Here is a 16,865-nt window from a genome sequence, read left to right as displayed (position 1 = left end):
ATTGCCATAAAGCTACAATGTACCATGTACCTTCATTGTCAGGCTCTCGCCTCTCCTATACAAGGTATCTTTTCCCTTCATTTCTCTTCTTTTTCCTTCTGTGAATGTGTGCACAAGTGCAGGGGAGACAATTAAAACAAATAAGGAAAATAACCTTTTTCCCACCCTGCATGCAGCCAAGACAAGATCTTCTCCTCTCCTCTATCTCCAGCTATGAACTCAGCCTAAAACACCACCTAAACCTTATTCCTTTTACTTTATTTTATTGCTTTATTTTTACTTTATTACTATAAAAATGAAATAGAAAGGAGACCAGAAAGACCTCTTTTAACCTCTTGAGCAATCTCAGTCATTCCAAGAATTCCTTCCCCATCTTGATTGGAAGGCATGGCCACGGCAATAATCTATAGGACAAAAGTCCTTTCTGACAACCAGTTGGGTGGGGTGGGGTGGGGGGTGGGGGGTGGGGACCTGCCTGTCACTTAGAACTTCAGCTACCCACTGGACAAAGATCTAGGAAAAAACTCTGATGGCACACTTATCTCCAATAGACATTTATTTGACCTTTTCATTGTCTTCCCAGCATGGGAAGATGCCTGAGGAACCTAACACATCCTGGATTTGGTATCTACATAATCCTATTACTTACCTTTCTGGACTCTTATTGTCTCCAACATTCCATTGTCACACACCCAGCAGTGGGCACAACCCCCTGGAGACCTCCCCACCCCAGGATCCAACTACCTTTGCCCATTGGAGGCCCGGCTGGAAGGGAACCCCTGGCTGCATCATCACCTCCTCCAATCACATGTGCACCAGCTAAGCCCACCTCTCAACCAACCAGAGGCCCGGAAATTGTCAACTGGATTTCTGGCACTGGCTAATTAGGGGAATGGGAAGGAATTTCGAACCATAGCAATGTTAATGCATGGAAACTCTTATGTATAAAAATATCTGCTTTAGCCTTGTGCTTTACCCTTGTGCCCTTTGAGTACCTGTTGCTGTGGAAGTGCCCCTTCTGCAGATTGAATAAAATTTCTGTCATTTGCCTTCATGCTGGTGAGATTCTGCTTTCTGATGTGGGATATTCGTGGTTAGCAGAACTCACTAGGCTTCATAACTACATACAATCCCAATACAACTGGGGTTAGGAAGGAGAGATTCTCATTGGGACAGACAGATATTGTGGAAATTTGTCTTTATGGTCTGCATATATCTGCCCTTCCTTCTTTCCACTTCTCTGTCATGAAATCATTACCTGAAGTAGCATATAGCATCATTAAACATAAATCAGTGTGGGATCTTAAGCAACTTCAAAATTAGCACTTAGTGGAAGTGGTTTGTGCAGAGACATTGACTTTGATGTCCAGGGAAACATCTGAGATGTCAGTAGAGCTAGGAAAGTTATGTTGAAAATTACATTACAGTTAGTTACTGGTAATTACATTTTAAAAGAAACTATTTACATTTCTCATTTCCTGAATATATTTTGCCAGAAGAACCCACACATCTGAAAGCTACATGCTGCTGACCTGTGGTGCTAAGTATAGTGTTTTTCTTTACACTGTATTGTTGCCCCAACATCCACAACAGGGCACAAGCAAACAACACAGAGCTTGCCAGAAGATAGCACTAATTATATCATATTCCTCTTTCACTACAGAGAGGTCATACTGCAAAGCTATAAAACAAAACATAATTCACTAGAATTAACTACAATCACTCCACTATTGAGTCCCCATCATATTGTAATCCATTTATATTTTATTACTTGGGGAAAATGGAGTTATTTACCTGTAGCTCGTGCCAATGCAGTGTAGTAGTTTGGACACTGGACTACAACTCTGGTGACCAGGGTTTGAATTCTGCTCAGCCATGGAAATGCACTGAGTGACCTTAGGCAAACCACTTACTTTCAGACAAAGACAAAAGGCCTATAAACCAGTGGTTTTCAACCTATAGGTCCCCAGGTGTTTTGATCTACAGCTCCCAGAAATCCCACCCAGTTTCCCAACTGTTGGGATTTCTGGGAGTTGAAAGCCAAAACACCTGGGGACCTACAGGTTGAGAACCACTGCTCTAAATTCTGTAAAGAAAACCCTATAACAAATTTGTCTTAGGTCTCCATAAGCTGAAAATAAATTGAAGACATGTAACAACATCATCATCAACAACAACAACACCTGTAGCTGGTTATTTGTAACTGTTACCCTCAAATGCAAGTCACCTGCCTGCCCCCCCCCCCTCCCTGCCCAAACTGTGTTATCTGAAGGAAAAGGCTTATGAGAAAATTCATATCCATTAAGAGAAGGACTTGGTTTGGATTATCAGGAATTGCCAAATAAACTGTGTTATCAAACTGCACCTTAGTCTTCTTTAGAAAATAACCTATCTGCTTGAATAGCTAGAGGGAGCCACAAAGATATATTACCATGTTTTATGACTACAGTAGAGTTTTGCTTATCCAACCTTCACTCATCCAATGTTCTGTATTATCCAATGCAGTCTGCCTCCTGCTTGGATCCACAGCTGTTTCTCTAGGCAGTCAATGTTTTCAATATATTGCAATATTTTGGTGCTAAATTCGTAAATACTGTAATTACTACATAGTGCTACCATGTAGGTAAAGGTAAAGGTTTTCCCCTGACATTAAGTCCAGTCATGTCTGACTCAGAGGGGTGGTGCTCATCTCCATTTCTAAGCCGAAGAGCCAGCATTGTCTGTCGACACCTCCAAGGTCATGTGGCTGGCATGACTGTATGGAACGCCGTCAGAGTGGTACCTATTGATCTACTCACACTTGCATGTTTTCGAACTGCTATATTGGTAGAAGCTGGGGCTAATAGCGGGAACTCATGCCGCTCCGCATATTTGAATCTGCAACCTTTCAATCAGCAAGTTCAGCAGCTCAGTGGTTTAATCCACTGTGCCACTGGGGGCTCCGTGTATTGAACTGCTTTTTCTGTTGATTTGTTGTAAAAACGTGATGTTTTGGTGGTTAATTCGTTAAATCATAATGTAATTTGATATTCAATAGGCTTTTCCTTAATCCCTCCTTATTATCCAACATTTTCACCTATCCAACCTTCTGCCAGCCCATTTATGTTGGATAAGTGAGATGCTACTGTACTTGGCATTGTTTTCTCTGATAGATTACTGATTTATGGAGGTGGTTCTTCCAGTGATTGGAAATAGTGGGAAATCCTTTTTGGAATATTTAAGCAGGGAAGTTATCAGAACGTTTCTTCCATCTATGTGTGTGGGGACAAGTGAACTAAGCTATGGGTTTGCTATATAAAACTCTTTTATAGGGTTAGAAGCAATGGATAATGCTGAAAAGTTGTTTATGCAACTCTCTTAGCTTTGACACAACCCCAATTTTGCAGTAAGCATCTAACTCCCCTGATGAACACATCAGTGTTGTTTGAATCCGTTCAGATCTTAAAACCGCAGTATTTTATTACACCACAAAGCAGTTACGTTCTCCTCGCTGGAATGACTTCCATAAGTATGAGCATATATTCCCAGCTTTCCTGCTCCTTTTTGGTGGCAATGGTGGTGGAACAGGGTGGTGCACACTCCTAGCTTCAAAAACATGTTGGATTTATTCAACATTAACTTCAGTGGGAAACACTTCCAAGTAGGAACAGGTCCATACATAGCTTTTATCTTGACATTACTATGCTCCATGCATTGAAATTTGTTGTCAGTTGATGCCATCACCTACCATTAAACCTCCTTTGCATTTTTTTCTGTCTCTGTCTTTAATAATGACAGTGATGGTGGTGGAATATTTCTAAAAGAAATAGAATAGCTGCATAATGCCTTCTACCTTTTAGCATAAGTAGCCCTCCACCTCAAAATGTCTTAGGATTGCAACGTGTAGCCAGGTCCTTTGCACACTCACTCAATATAAATCCCATAAATTGAATGAGATTTATTCCTATGGAAGCACACACCTTCCAGTAGCCTGTTGTATTGTGGCGAGTCCATGAATTCCATAGGATTTTCTTAGGCAATGAATACTATGAGATGGCTTTTACAGTTCCCTCTGGAATGTCATCTCCAACACCTAGTATTGATTGGCAGCCTCCCAACCAAGTACTGCTTATCCTCCAAGTTCAAACAGAATATGCAGCCTTTAGAGTATCATCATCATCATGGCATTTTCTGGCTCCTCTGAAATATTCATGATGCCAGATATTAACCAAGGGTGCATCTGCACTGTAGAATTAATGCAGTTTGACGCCACTTTAACTTTAACTGTCATAACAACAACACTTGCATGGAAGTGGGAGCATGGTCTCCTTGCTGTTTTCAGCAGCCCTTTGGTTGCTATCTTCCTACAACCAGAAGAAGGCCACGGTATGCTAAAATTTGAGAGAATCAGCAGTAGGTATTATGCATTTAATTAAAGGATTTAATTCCTTCATTGCCTCTTATATGTTATAAGTACTATTTTTTTAAAATGATTGAGCTCTTTGCATTTATGTTAGCCTGCATTGTTGCCTGGTTTCATGTAAAGAGCAGAGTTACGTGGCCCTATCTTATGTACATTTGCTTGGACATAAGCCTGCTGAGTTCAATGGAGCTGACTTTCAATAAAGTACACATAGAGTTGCAATCTTATAAATAAGGTGGGAGCTAAACAGCCGCTGAATTATTAACCTCTCTGTAATATTAAAATTACTCTGGATTTGGAGAATTCATTCCCAGCCCTGCAACAACATAACATTAAGTTGCCTGTGTAACTTTAAGATTTGCATTTGCAACAGGATAAATTTCTATTTCTTCTCATCCAAATGTTATGTATACTGTCATTCTGAATATTAAGTGCAGAAACTATGTTTAGGTAATGTGAAGAGTCTTGATTTAATGCAACAAAGGCCAATCCATTTAGGCTTTATGTTGTCAGTCTATCCTTCTTAACGCATACAAATTGTGTCAAACATGTATAATGGCATGAGTTATATCACTCTTAAGACATATAGTTCCAAGACTATATTTGATTTTCCTCCTCTATGACAGTTTACCATCTCTCCCTAAGTATATTTAAATGTAGCTCTGACATTTACTTGGGCTTCTACGTAAAAAAGAAAAAAAATACAGTGTTGGTTAGAAATATTATTTTGTCCAACAGTGCTTCCTTTAGACATTATGTGTAATCTGAGATCTTGTTAATTTTTGTAATGTATTTACTAATAAAGAAGCCTACTTGTGTTTATTAGGGCTCACTCCCAGGTGCCCAATATGTGTTTAGCCTTAAGTAATTTATAAACCATATATTCCACCCTTAAGCAATTAGGCTTCTACTGTAGTGTCAGGGTCACAATTGGTCTTAAACTAGAATGGGAAATGCACAAAACTTTGTCTTGATTTAATGTGTATTTGTAACATTTCTTCTTGTGCAGCAAGATTTCCATGGGCAGAATTTTCCCAGGTGTCTAAGGCTGGATCTACACTGCCCTAGAATCCAGTTTTAGAATGTAGATTAACTGCATTGAACTGGATTATATCAATCTACACTACCCTATAATCCAGATCAATGTAGTTAATCCACATTCTGAACCTGGATTATAGGACAGTGTAGAGCTAGCCTAAACCTCTAGGAACAAACCATATTTCAGACTGAAGAACACATAAGAACCAAAAGGCAAGCCAAATAGCAGGCAACTGAGAACATATGAAGAGTGTGCACTTGTTACCAATCCAGGGCATCCTCTCCCCAGAACAATAAAAGTACTTCAAGCAAGAGATATGATTTTTTTTCTTTTTTTAAAAAAACCTTTAGTTTTGCAATGCCGAAGCCACTAGTCTCTGGAAGGATCTAGCAGCAGCTGTACCCTGAACTCTATCAAAGCTAAACCCTTTAATAAATGTATAAAATGATACTTTCTGTATAACTTGCATTGCTTATATGCTGTATCAATTTATAAATGTATAAACTTGTATCAAATATATCCTGAAGGCATCTGCTGTCCCTGTGGCCCCTGTTTGTATAAGCTCTTGGGAACAGAGATCGCTATACAACTACATGCTTTCTAGCAATCTTCCAAGCAAGATAAAGTCAAACTCTTTGTCTGTGTGTGTGCATGCGAAGCAGATGATACTTTTGTCACGAAGATGAGCTTAAATGGTTTCCTGTTTAGACAAGGCTGGGAGCCAAATATGAATACATGTCTTCTGAATAGATAGCTGAGTCCCTGGTCTTTTGGTAGTGTCTTTGTCTTTTGAGTCTTGCATTTTGTCTCCATGGAACTGGGCACTTAAGCTAATCAAAGAATCATCTACATACCCACACCATCACTTCCCCCTGTTTTGCACCCTCCATGAGGATGTCCCTGCAATGGACTGGGTCTTTAATCTGACCAGCTATCACCTGGCTTCTTCCTGCCATGGGGATCTCCTCCAGCCAATCACTGTACAGATCCCAGCTGGCCCCACATGGGAGGGAGCAGGAAGTCTGAATAGCTGACAGAACTGCATAAAATGTCTTGTGTTATTCCATGAATTTGTGCTTGTACCTTTGAAAGCATGCTACTTGTACTTGCATCCCTTTTTGGCGAAATCGTAATAAACCACTGTAGCTTTGCCTTCAACTTGGCATATTTATACTTAATCTTGGCTGTTTAGCAGAAACTTGCCAGGCACGGATCTCCTTATCTGCAGTCCTAGCTGAAATCTCTGTACCCTTAGTAAGCACACCAGGTTTCAGATGTTTCATAAGCTTGGAGTCTATGAAGATAAATATGCTCTCTTACTGTTGCATTATTGCGGGAATGGGAATGGAAACTAGCATGAGCATTTTGTTTCCATGAAGATGCCTTAAAAAGATAGTGTTGGTCACCAGTTCAAAGTCAGTTTCAGGGAAAGAAAGAAGAAAGAAAGAAAGAAAGAAAGAAAGAAAAATAAAGGAGCAGTTGTGGTCAATTGGCACAAATATGCTGTAGTCCCTGGCACATTGGTATGAAAGCCACATTGGTATCCCACATCAGATAATTTAAGAGACACTGCAGTTGATTATAGGAGAGTCAGAAGCCTTGAGTATTCCAAGTGAACAAGCATGCACACTGAACCAAACTTTTAAAAAACGTATATATCCTGAAAGACAGCACATACACAATGATTTTTCATGGAGAAGTCCCAGAAAAGGCAGACTTCCCAGCATATGAGGAATATATATTCTCGACTGTATGGCACCATCTATTTCTAGTTATCATATTGACTAAAACGCAGTCTAAATAAAATGTCTTTGCCAGTGAAATTTCCCATGAGTTTTGAAGTCCAGGAACTGTCACTAGGAAGACTTTTTCTTAAGTTCCAAGCAATTGTGTTTCAGAAGTTAGTGACACAGAAAGAATTATCCTTGGTGGTAACAGAAAAGAAACCTGGTACTGGCAGCTGGTTATCAGGGGAATAACTACTGCTACCATTTACCTATGTAGGCATTAAAAAAGGACAGAAACAGCACTGAATCAGTGGGGGCAGGATACTGGTGTTTACTTACAGTTTTTCCTGGGAGAGACTATGCTCTTACCTTTCACCTTTCAACTCAGAGAAAGGGATAGCTCCTTTTAATATAAGAGTTAAGGTACATTACTTACATTGACCCATGGGTAGGGTGTCCCAGGTCTTATTTTGACTGATATTTCTACATGTATACATAAACATATTAAAGTAGGTCCACTTATGAAACAAAGTGATTTCTGGTCATGTCCTGTTCTTTAAAAAAGCACCTCCCCCTTGCCTGGGTTTAAAAAAAGGTCCCAAACATGTAAAAATCCCACATGTCAGTTATAGGACATTCAGGGGCAAACATTTGAAAAAAATTCTTCTTTGTGGGAATGGGTGCAGGAAGGGAGGTGCATCCCACCAAGGTTTTTGGGGTGCCGAAGTGGTGTCCTACCCTTCCACATTTGCCCAGACTTGCTTTAAAAATTGGGAGAATAGAAGCACACACACCCCCCCCCCTCCCACACACACTTCATTCAAGTATTCAATTTGAACTCTATTGTGATGTGTCTTGGAAAGTCATATCAGAAAGCCACTTATTTACATGTATTTTTGGGTGACTGCAGTTGAAATATTCCTTTTGAAGTGTTAACACCCTAATAAGTACATGTATAACACATACTGTGATTTAGAAGCAGTCCAGAGAGTAGCTTAAACACTTGAATCAACAGTTATATGGCTCACACTTTGTTAACTCTAACTAAGCTCAGCCACAGTAGGACAGGAAAGTTGAAATGTTTCTGCTTTAGACTGCTGCCAATAAAAACGAGCCCTACCTTAGTGGGCTGAGTCATGTAAATCCCACTGTGATGATGGAGTTCGGGCTATACACACGGAGTTCAAGTTGGATGGACTGCGCAGTACCACCCTGGAATGCAGTGCACAGTATCTCTTTTGTATATTCCCCTGAGGAGGGGATTTATAATAAACACTCTGGTTTTTGATGAGGGAAAGACTTTGTTAACAGCTGAGAAACAGTAATAAGAAGTAGCTTGTCAGTAACTCTTAGCTACTTGTTGCACAATACCAGCTAAATAAAATAGCATTGTGCTAGCTCATCTCTGGCAGCTGTTAACTGATTGGATTTATTAATAGTGGTCAAACATACAACCCAAGAATTTAAATACATAGGAACTGCACTAAAATGTAGACAACTAAACTAAAATCAAGTCTCCTGAGAAAGTATGTTGGTACAGAACTTCTGATACCTGTAAAACATTCAGCAAGCTGAATGCAATGCTAGACTTTGGTGCAAGAATGAAATCTAGTGTGGATTTAGGATTGGCAAACAATCCCACTAGCTTGGTATGGTACATCCCAACCACCACAGCTCTAAACTTTGTCTAAAAGAAATCAATTGTAGCAGGCATGTAGCCGGGGGGGGGGGGGGGGGGGGGCTCGGGGGGCTTCAGCCCCCCCCGAAATTCTCATGGTGGTTCGCGAAAAGGCCTTACTGGTGCATTATTTAAACTGTTATGTTTATTAATATCATGATTTGATCATCATACTCAATATATCCCATATGCATGGGGGTATTGGGGTAATGATACAAAAGGTTTGCTAGGCTAGACCCTCTTTCACTCAGACTCAGCCCCCCCCGAAACTCAGCCCCCCCCCCGAAACCCCCCCTGAAAATTTTTTAGCCCCCCCCCCCGAAACGAAATCCTGGCTACGGGCCTGAATTGTAGCATACTTGTAATGCGGGCAAAGTCTGAAGTCAGAGATGCTGGAAACTCCAACACTGGTGTGAGCATCCCATTGGATTCAAGCCAGTAATTGCAAGTGAAATTATATTTAAGTAAAAAATGTGACATTTAAGAGAGAAAAATACATCAATACAATGCCCAGCACCTATCTCCAAACTCAAATTAGAAAATGGTGATTAACTGTCTTCATGCAATTGACAATGTGACAAATATGCTACAATCACTTTGTCGATCCATTTCTCAGATCCAAATCTATTCCTGATTAACCAGGTCCAGTATTTTTCATATTTCTATTACAGTATAGGCCCCCTGATGGCGCAGTGGGTTAAATCACTGAGCTGCTGAACTTGCTGACTGAAAGATTGGCAGTTCGAATCCGGGGAGCGAAGTGAGCTCCTGCTGTTAGGCCCAGCTTCTGCCAACCTAGCAGTTCAAAAAACATGCAAATGTGAGTAGATTAATAGTTATCGCTTCTGCGGGAAGGGGACGGTGCTCCATACAGTCATGCTGGTCACATGACCTTGGAGGTGTCTACAGACAACGCCGGCTCTTTGGCTTAGAAATGGAGACAAGCAACACCCCCCAGAGTCCGACACAACTAGTCTTAATGTCAGGGGAAACCTTTAACTTACCTTATTACAGTATATGAAATGCAATCTCATCTATATCTAGGTGTATGTACCTAAAGTGTTTTCAGTAATCTATGAGCCCGTCCAGACAGTAACGATATTGTGGACAACGTTCTGGACAGTTTCGAATTAATTCGCCACAAACCAGGAAAACCCTGGTTTGTGGTGAATTAATTAGGTAGTGGATTTGCTCCACGCCTTCTTGGAAGGCGCGGGATAAAGCCACTACTTCTGCTTTCTGGATTACAGTCCAGACATCATTCCCACAGTTTACTGGGCTAAATAAGCCTGCTAAACTGTGGAAATACCCACCCCTCCCCTGAAGCCCTCAGACTCCTTTAAAAAAAAAAAAAACTTACCTGGCCTTCATTACAGGCTTGGAACATCTCTCATGGTGTGTAGAAATCGCTCCCCTCCCTCGCTCTCCTGGTGTGTCATTTCTACTCGCCAGGAGAGTTGCTCCAAGCCTGTAATGGAGGCTGGGTAAGTTTTTATTACTTTTCAAAGGGGTCTGGGGGCTTCTGGGGAGGGGTTAGGGCCTCCAGACATTCTCACGAACTAGTCCCAGGAGACCATCTGGACACCCACCCCAGAAAGCACACACTTTGTGGGGTGTGTGTGAACAGGCCCCCAGGAAAATCTGCGTTTTTAAAATACGGATTCTCCTGGGATAACATCCAGTCTGGATCCGCCCTATAACGGATAAAACGTACAAGTCTTCTCTTAGCTGAACCAGAGAAGGATGGCTTGGGATTCTCATTTTTGTGCCTTTCACCAAAATCTTTGACCCAACTTTGAGAAGTAATCAGAATGATTATCCATCGCTCCATTCTTAGAAAAGTTCCTTTCAAACGACTCTATTAGTGTGTTAAGTTGTATCTCACTTGATTCTAGTAGATTCTCTAATATAACAGATTAAAGATTGCCATTTAATCACAAAATCATAGAATAAAAGAATTGGAAGAGACCACATATCCAACCCCCTGCCTTGCAGGAAAAGCACAATCAAAGCACCCCTGATAGATGACCATCCAACCTCTGTTTAAAAGCCTCCAAAGAAGGAGCTTCCACCACACTCCAAGGCAGAGAGTTCCACAGCTCTTACAGTCAGAAAGTTCTTCCTAATGTTCAGGTGGAATCTCCTTTCCTGTAATTTGAACCCATTGCTCTGAGTCCTATTTTCCAGGGCAGCAGAAAACAAGCCTGGTCTTTCTCCCATATGGCATCCTTTCACATATTTATATATGGCTATCATGTCATCTCTCAACCTCCTCTTCTGCAGGTTAAACATACCCAGCTCTTTAAGACGCTCCTCATAGGGCATGGTCTCCAGACCTTTGATCATTTCAGTTGCCCTCTTCTGGACACCTTCCAGTTTGTCAATATTTAACCAAAGCCAAACAGAAAGGCTCCATCATTTCCCTACAACTTTCCCTAGTAGCTCTGCCTTGAATTAAGGTTTGGTAACGAGTCCAACTGTGTCTACTGTTTCTCTCATAAAGAAAACAGAAACAATCTCAAACCATAAGAAATATTCCACACAGCTCCACGTCTTGGTCTTTGAATATGCAACTGAATGTATTTGTTATCTAATATTTCAAACCAGGCATGACATCTGATAGCAGATCTCCCACAGCTAATAGAGCTTTTGGGAATTATTCAGATTGGGAAAACAATTCAAAGAAAAAATATTAAATATCCTCAATGTCCTGCTTCAGGCAACATAGCTGCAAATACTTACAAAAAACAAGGATAATGATTGAATTTGTGGCCAGAGGGACATTCAGAAACCTAATAAAGAAGTGGGTGGGGAATTAAGGAACCATAAATAACTCAAAGCTAGTACAATAATATTATTCCAGTATACTATGTCAAGAACTGAAGACTGAACCTTCAGAATCCAGCTATAGACTGTGTTTTCGACATAAGTAGTCAAATCATAAGGAGACTCCTATTGAAGTATATCACCTTACTTCCCATTCATCTGGCACCACCATTCATGTTTGAAGAGACAACCAAGCCTGTCCTTCTTACCAGGAAGCAGTTAGTAAAGTTCTTTCTCCAAATCAGATGGCAGACTATCTGCACCATGTGAACTCATATTTCGCCAGTCTGCTCCTCTGTGATAATTGGCTTGGTATGATCCAAATAATATTCTATTGAAGCAGCACCCAGTTGTGCATGATATCTTCCTCCATTGCTATTCCCCCATTGTTGCATGGATCAAAGGATCATTCATACCATACAATTATAGTATTTTATTCTACTTTTAACTACTGTATTTCCATCCAATTGAACCCTGGAGTTGATAGTTTGGTGATATACTTGAATATCCAGAAGATAACTCTAAAAGACCTTCCCTAAAATGCCAGGTCAATGATTCCATATAATTGAACCACAACTGTTGAAGTAGGATAGTAGCATTATAATTCTGTAGTATGGATGGGCCCTGAACTATGTTATAGTAAGCGAGAATTCAGTGCCAAAGCTCTGAGGTGTTTTGATTAACATGGATGACATCACCTGTCGGCAACTTGAAGTGCCCAAGGATCTTCACATTATTCCATCAGAAAATGTGTGAGCTACAGCCTACATACCAAAAGCATTTGTATTATATAGATGACTGGTTGAGTGGGTAGTGAACTGTAAACACTGTGAGCAGGGTAAAGTGCAATGCAAAATTGCAAACAATAAAGCACCCCATCAGTGCAAGAATGTCAATGTTACCATCCAATTTATGGTTTAATGGTTAACATTAGAAAATGATGACCATTTCCAATACCTTGGCAATCATCTCTCCACAAAAGTCAACACTGATTCTGAAATGCAACACAGTCTGAGCTTTGTAAGTGAAACATTTTTAATGAAACAGAGAGTGTTTGAGGATCAGGACATTTGTAGGGATACCAAGATGCTTGTTTATAAAGCTACTGTCCGCCCAATCCTGTTATATGCCTGCGAAATGTGGAGCGTCTACAGACGTCACACTCACCTTCCATCAGTGTTGCCTCTGAAAAATCTTTCAGATCTCTTGGGAAGACAGGAAGACAAATATCAGCATTTGGAATAAGCAAAGACCACCAGCATTGAAGCAAGCCTCCATCATCAACTTCATTGGACTGGCCATGTACAAATGCCTAATCTCTGTCTTCCAAAGTAGTTACTATACTCTCAACTCAAGAAAGGAAAGTGGAATATTGGTGGACAGTAAAAAAGATTTAAAGATGGACTTAAAGCTAACCTTAATAACTACTGCATAGACACTGAGAACTGGGAAGCCCTGGCCCTTGAGCCTTCTAACTGGAGGTCAGCTGTGACCAACAACGCTGTGGAATTTGAAGAGGCACAAATAAAGGGTGAAAAGGAGAAATGTGTCAAGAGGAAATCATGTCAAGCCAACCCAGACCAGGACCGCTTTCCATCTGGTAATGGATGTCCTCACTGCAAAAGAGCATGCGGATCAAGAATAGGTCTCTCCAGTCACCTATGGACCCACGGCCAAGAGTCAAAGCCTATGATGACTGCTTGCAAATAACCTCTGTCAAGGTACAGATAAGCATTTCTAGTTTTAAAACAAAAATTCCCTCTTGTCCCACTGATTTCAATCTCCCACTCAGATAGCCAAACATATGTGTAGTAATCTGCCAACTGAGGCCTTAATACACGCATCTGGTGAGATAGACTACAGCCCACAAGTCATGAAGGTGTGACAAGACTCTTTTTGTTATAAATGCCCTGTGGGACACTATGTCTCTATAGACTGTGTGTTGTGAATTATCTGTGCTAGCCCTTCCAGAAGAGGATAGGAAGGGCGTGATGTGTGGGTGTGCATTCTCAGCTGCCATCCCAAAGGACACGGGGAGGGGATTTCACTGTTGTCCTCTGGACAATGCAAGAAGCTTGGGTGGCCAATGACTTCGCTGTCCCTTCCAAGTACACACCCCAGATTGGGAAGAACATTGTTCTTTTGGGTGGCCATGTACTTTTCACTCCCTTGGAGAACTGCAGTCTAATTTGTTCCGTTTTCCAACCGATCCCTTTCCTAGCAGGTAGCGTTCTCATTTTTGCGTGTGACTGCCTACACATCCTGTACGGGGTCAAACCTCACCCTCTTTTTCCTGTATGAATCTCAAAAGAAAGAAAACAAACATCTCAAGCGCTGTCCTACTCTCTCCCTCGGTTTGTTTAAACACAAGGACTTTTGCCAGGACAGTCCACTTCCAATGTTTTTTCCACTTAATTGCCTCCAGCTGACTGTTTCCCTCCAGGCTTGGTATGAATGACAAGTATGTGGGGTGTGTAGGTCCTATCACACTTTGATGGAAGAGTGACTATTAGCAACTTATCTTTCCTCTCTCCTTGCTGCTCAGCCACTGGCATGGTTTATTGACCACTCCATGACAGATTCATTTGTAACCACCTCTTCCTGCTCTAAAGCCTGAAATGTAGGACAATAAGCACAATGTTACACAGACTTGCAATCTCTTCATGACTTTGCAGACTAGTTTGAGGACTGAAAGCCCTGCCAAGAATCAAAGCTGTAACTTGAAACATCCTTATGCCTGTGGAGCTTTACGGAAATGTATTTCAGGTTGCAAGGCACTGGGAAAACAGCCTCCTATTATCAAACATAATAGTAGTCTTGTCTAAATTTAACTTCATTTTCTGAATTCTGGCATACGCCAAAGGCGCGCAATTAAATTTCATGAAGGTCCATAAAATCACAACAGCAGTAGTGGTGGGTGTACGTCTGGAATCTGGTTGCCTTCTCCTGCAGGCATGAGCACTTTCTCTTTTATATCCCTGCTGGATGGGTGGTCCATAAAAATGCATAGATAGGGACCTCAGACCACCAATTGTTCAACCCACCTCTGGACTAAACTTTTTAGTATTCTAAACCACCAAACCCACCAAAACTGTTTTTGTCTTGAAAGAATACTTCTCACATCCCTGTTTATGCCTCCGTTTTCAAACAACACAAAATAAATGCTATGCAAACATGATTCAAGGCCAACATTTATTTTGGAGATGGAACCAGGCCCCTGGAGAACCTGTGAAATCCCTATGTGTGCCCATAAAGTAAGTAGCAGGGTAGTCTGGCTTAAGAAACTCTCTTATAAGTCATCCTTCTGTAATATATGCATATACAGTCCCCAAGTTACAAACATCTGACTCTGGGGGTGAGACAAACGAAACCATACAAAGGAAAATTCACTCCTGGAAGAGTTATCATGGGATAAGTGTCGCCACTGAAGTTTTAGCACCAATCCTGGTTTCCACAACAGCCCCAATTTTTCAAAATCCAATGGTTACAGGGACAGGAAATGAGGTGAAATCTTCTGAACAGGGACAGACAGCAAAACAAACACCACAAGGGTGTTAACCCTTCCCTATGTTATCCAAAGCTCTCTCTCTCTTTTGTTCACAACTTGGGGACTGTCTGTATATATTATGTTCTATTTGGATTTGTAAATTGTAATCTCACAAGTTTAGTGTTAATTTCTGTGGCAAAGACATAAATTCTCCTGTATTAAAAAAGGTAAAGGTTTCCCCTTGACATTAAGTCTAGTTGTGTCCAATTCTGCCAATCTATCAGTTCGAAAACATACAAATGTGAGTCGATAAATAGGAACCGCTCCTGCGAAAAGGTAACGGTGCTCCATGCACAATATCTTGAAGGCATCATTTGTATACAGGGAATATATTTAAACAAGGAGTAGGGCAAGCATAAGTCCAGGTTTTGCCTCCATGGAGCTGAGGGAGTCTGCAGAACTCAAAAGCTTTTTGATTATTATGAAATCAGTTTTTTTAGGGTGGGGGAAGAGCTTGTGGAAAACCAATCAAATGATCAAATCTGTGGATGCCAAGCCTACAGATGTGGAAGGTTATCTGCATAACATTATACTTATTGTTTTTCTGAGTGCATGGATGCTTCAAGCTGCTATCAATCTATGACATCAACCGTATATTAAAACTACATTTCTATTGGCCGGCCAGAGTGCTAAATAACATACAAAACAGCCCTTTTTCTACTTAAAGCAACACAGCTAAGGACTGCATGTTTAGAGTCAATTGGGGTAAACTGTAGAGGTGATGCAGAAATTTGATTTGGATCGGGATCTTGTTAACAACTTGTTTATTTTAACTTACGCTGTACTGTATGTGCATGTGTTTGTCAAATGTTTTTGATACAGCCAATGGGCTAATCAATAAAATGTACTACTATGGCGGCAATCTCATGAATTAAATAAGGTTTTCTTAGGCAAGGAATTATCAGAGGAGATTTTGCCAGTTTCTTCCTCTGAAATCAACCTTATAGCACTTTGTAATTCACTGGTGGTATCCCATCCATACACTAAGAAAGGCTGACTCTGCTTAGCTTCCAAGATCTGTTATCTTTAGGGTATGGGATGAAAACATAAGACTATGGCATTTATTGACTCTTGCTACTTTTGGTCTGTCCTACACTATCGTATGTTTTTCATTAATGTCCTGGGCATATTTTTTACCATACCCTGACGTTGGTCAACTGCTTTGTCCTAGTTTTCAAATGTGAAATGCTGGAGGGTGTGTGGCAGTGGTGATTGTGCATTCCTGGGCTAATTTATTGTGGGGGTGGCAGACCTGGATGCCACAATGTGTGCCTCGAGGGGCACACATGGGCTGAGGTTGCACTTTCTCTGTCTCTGCTTTGAATTAAAGAGAAAACCATGGAGTCTGTGGAAGCAATGTCTTCAGATTACTATTCCATCATACCTGGACCTCTTTTAGTACATTTTTATTTGGTATTGCATCCCACTGTTATACAAATGGGATGGCAATGGCTGCTACTGACATTTGCTTGGAGGGTGGGCGGGATTCCTACTAAATATCCTGCAATATTTTAATGCAATGGACTGAAGAAAATATTCAATTATTCATGCTTACCCACCAATCAATCACTGTAGTTTATGATACATGGTCATGGAAGCTAAGCAGAGACAGTTCTGGTTAATACTTTGATGGGAGACTGCCAATG

This window comes from Anolis sagrei, chromosome 2 (genome assembly GCF_037176765.1).
Source record: "Anolis sagrei isolate rAnoSag1 chromosome 2, rAnoSag1.mat, whole genome shotgun sequence".
NCBI classification, from domain to species: domain Eukaryota; kingdom Metazoa; phylum Chordata; class Lepidosauria; order Squamata; family Dactyloidae; genus Anolis; species Anolis sagrei.
The sequence above is the reverse complement of the archived record's forward strand: the minus strand, read 5'-3'. Positions refer to the sequence as shown.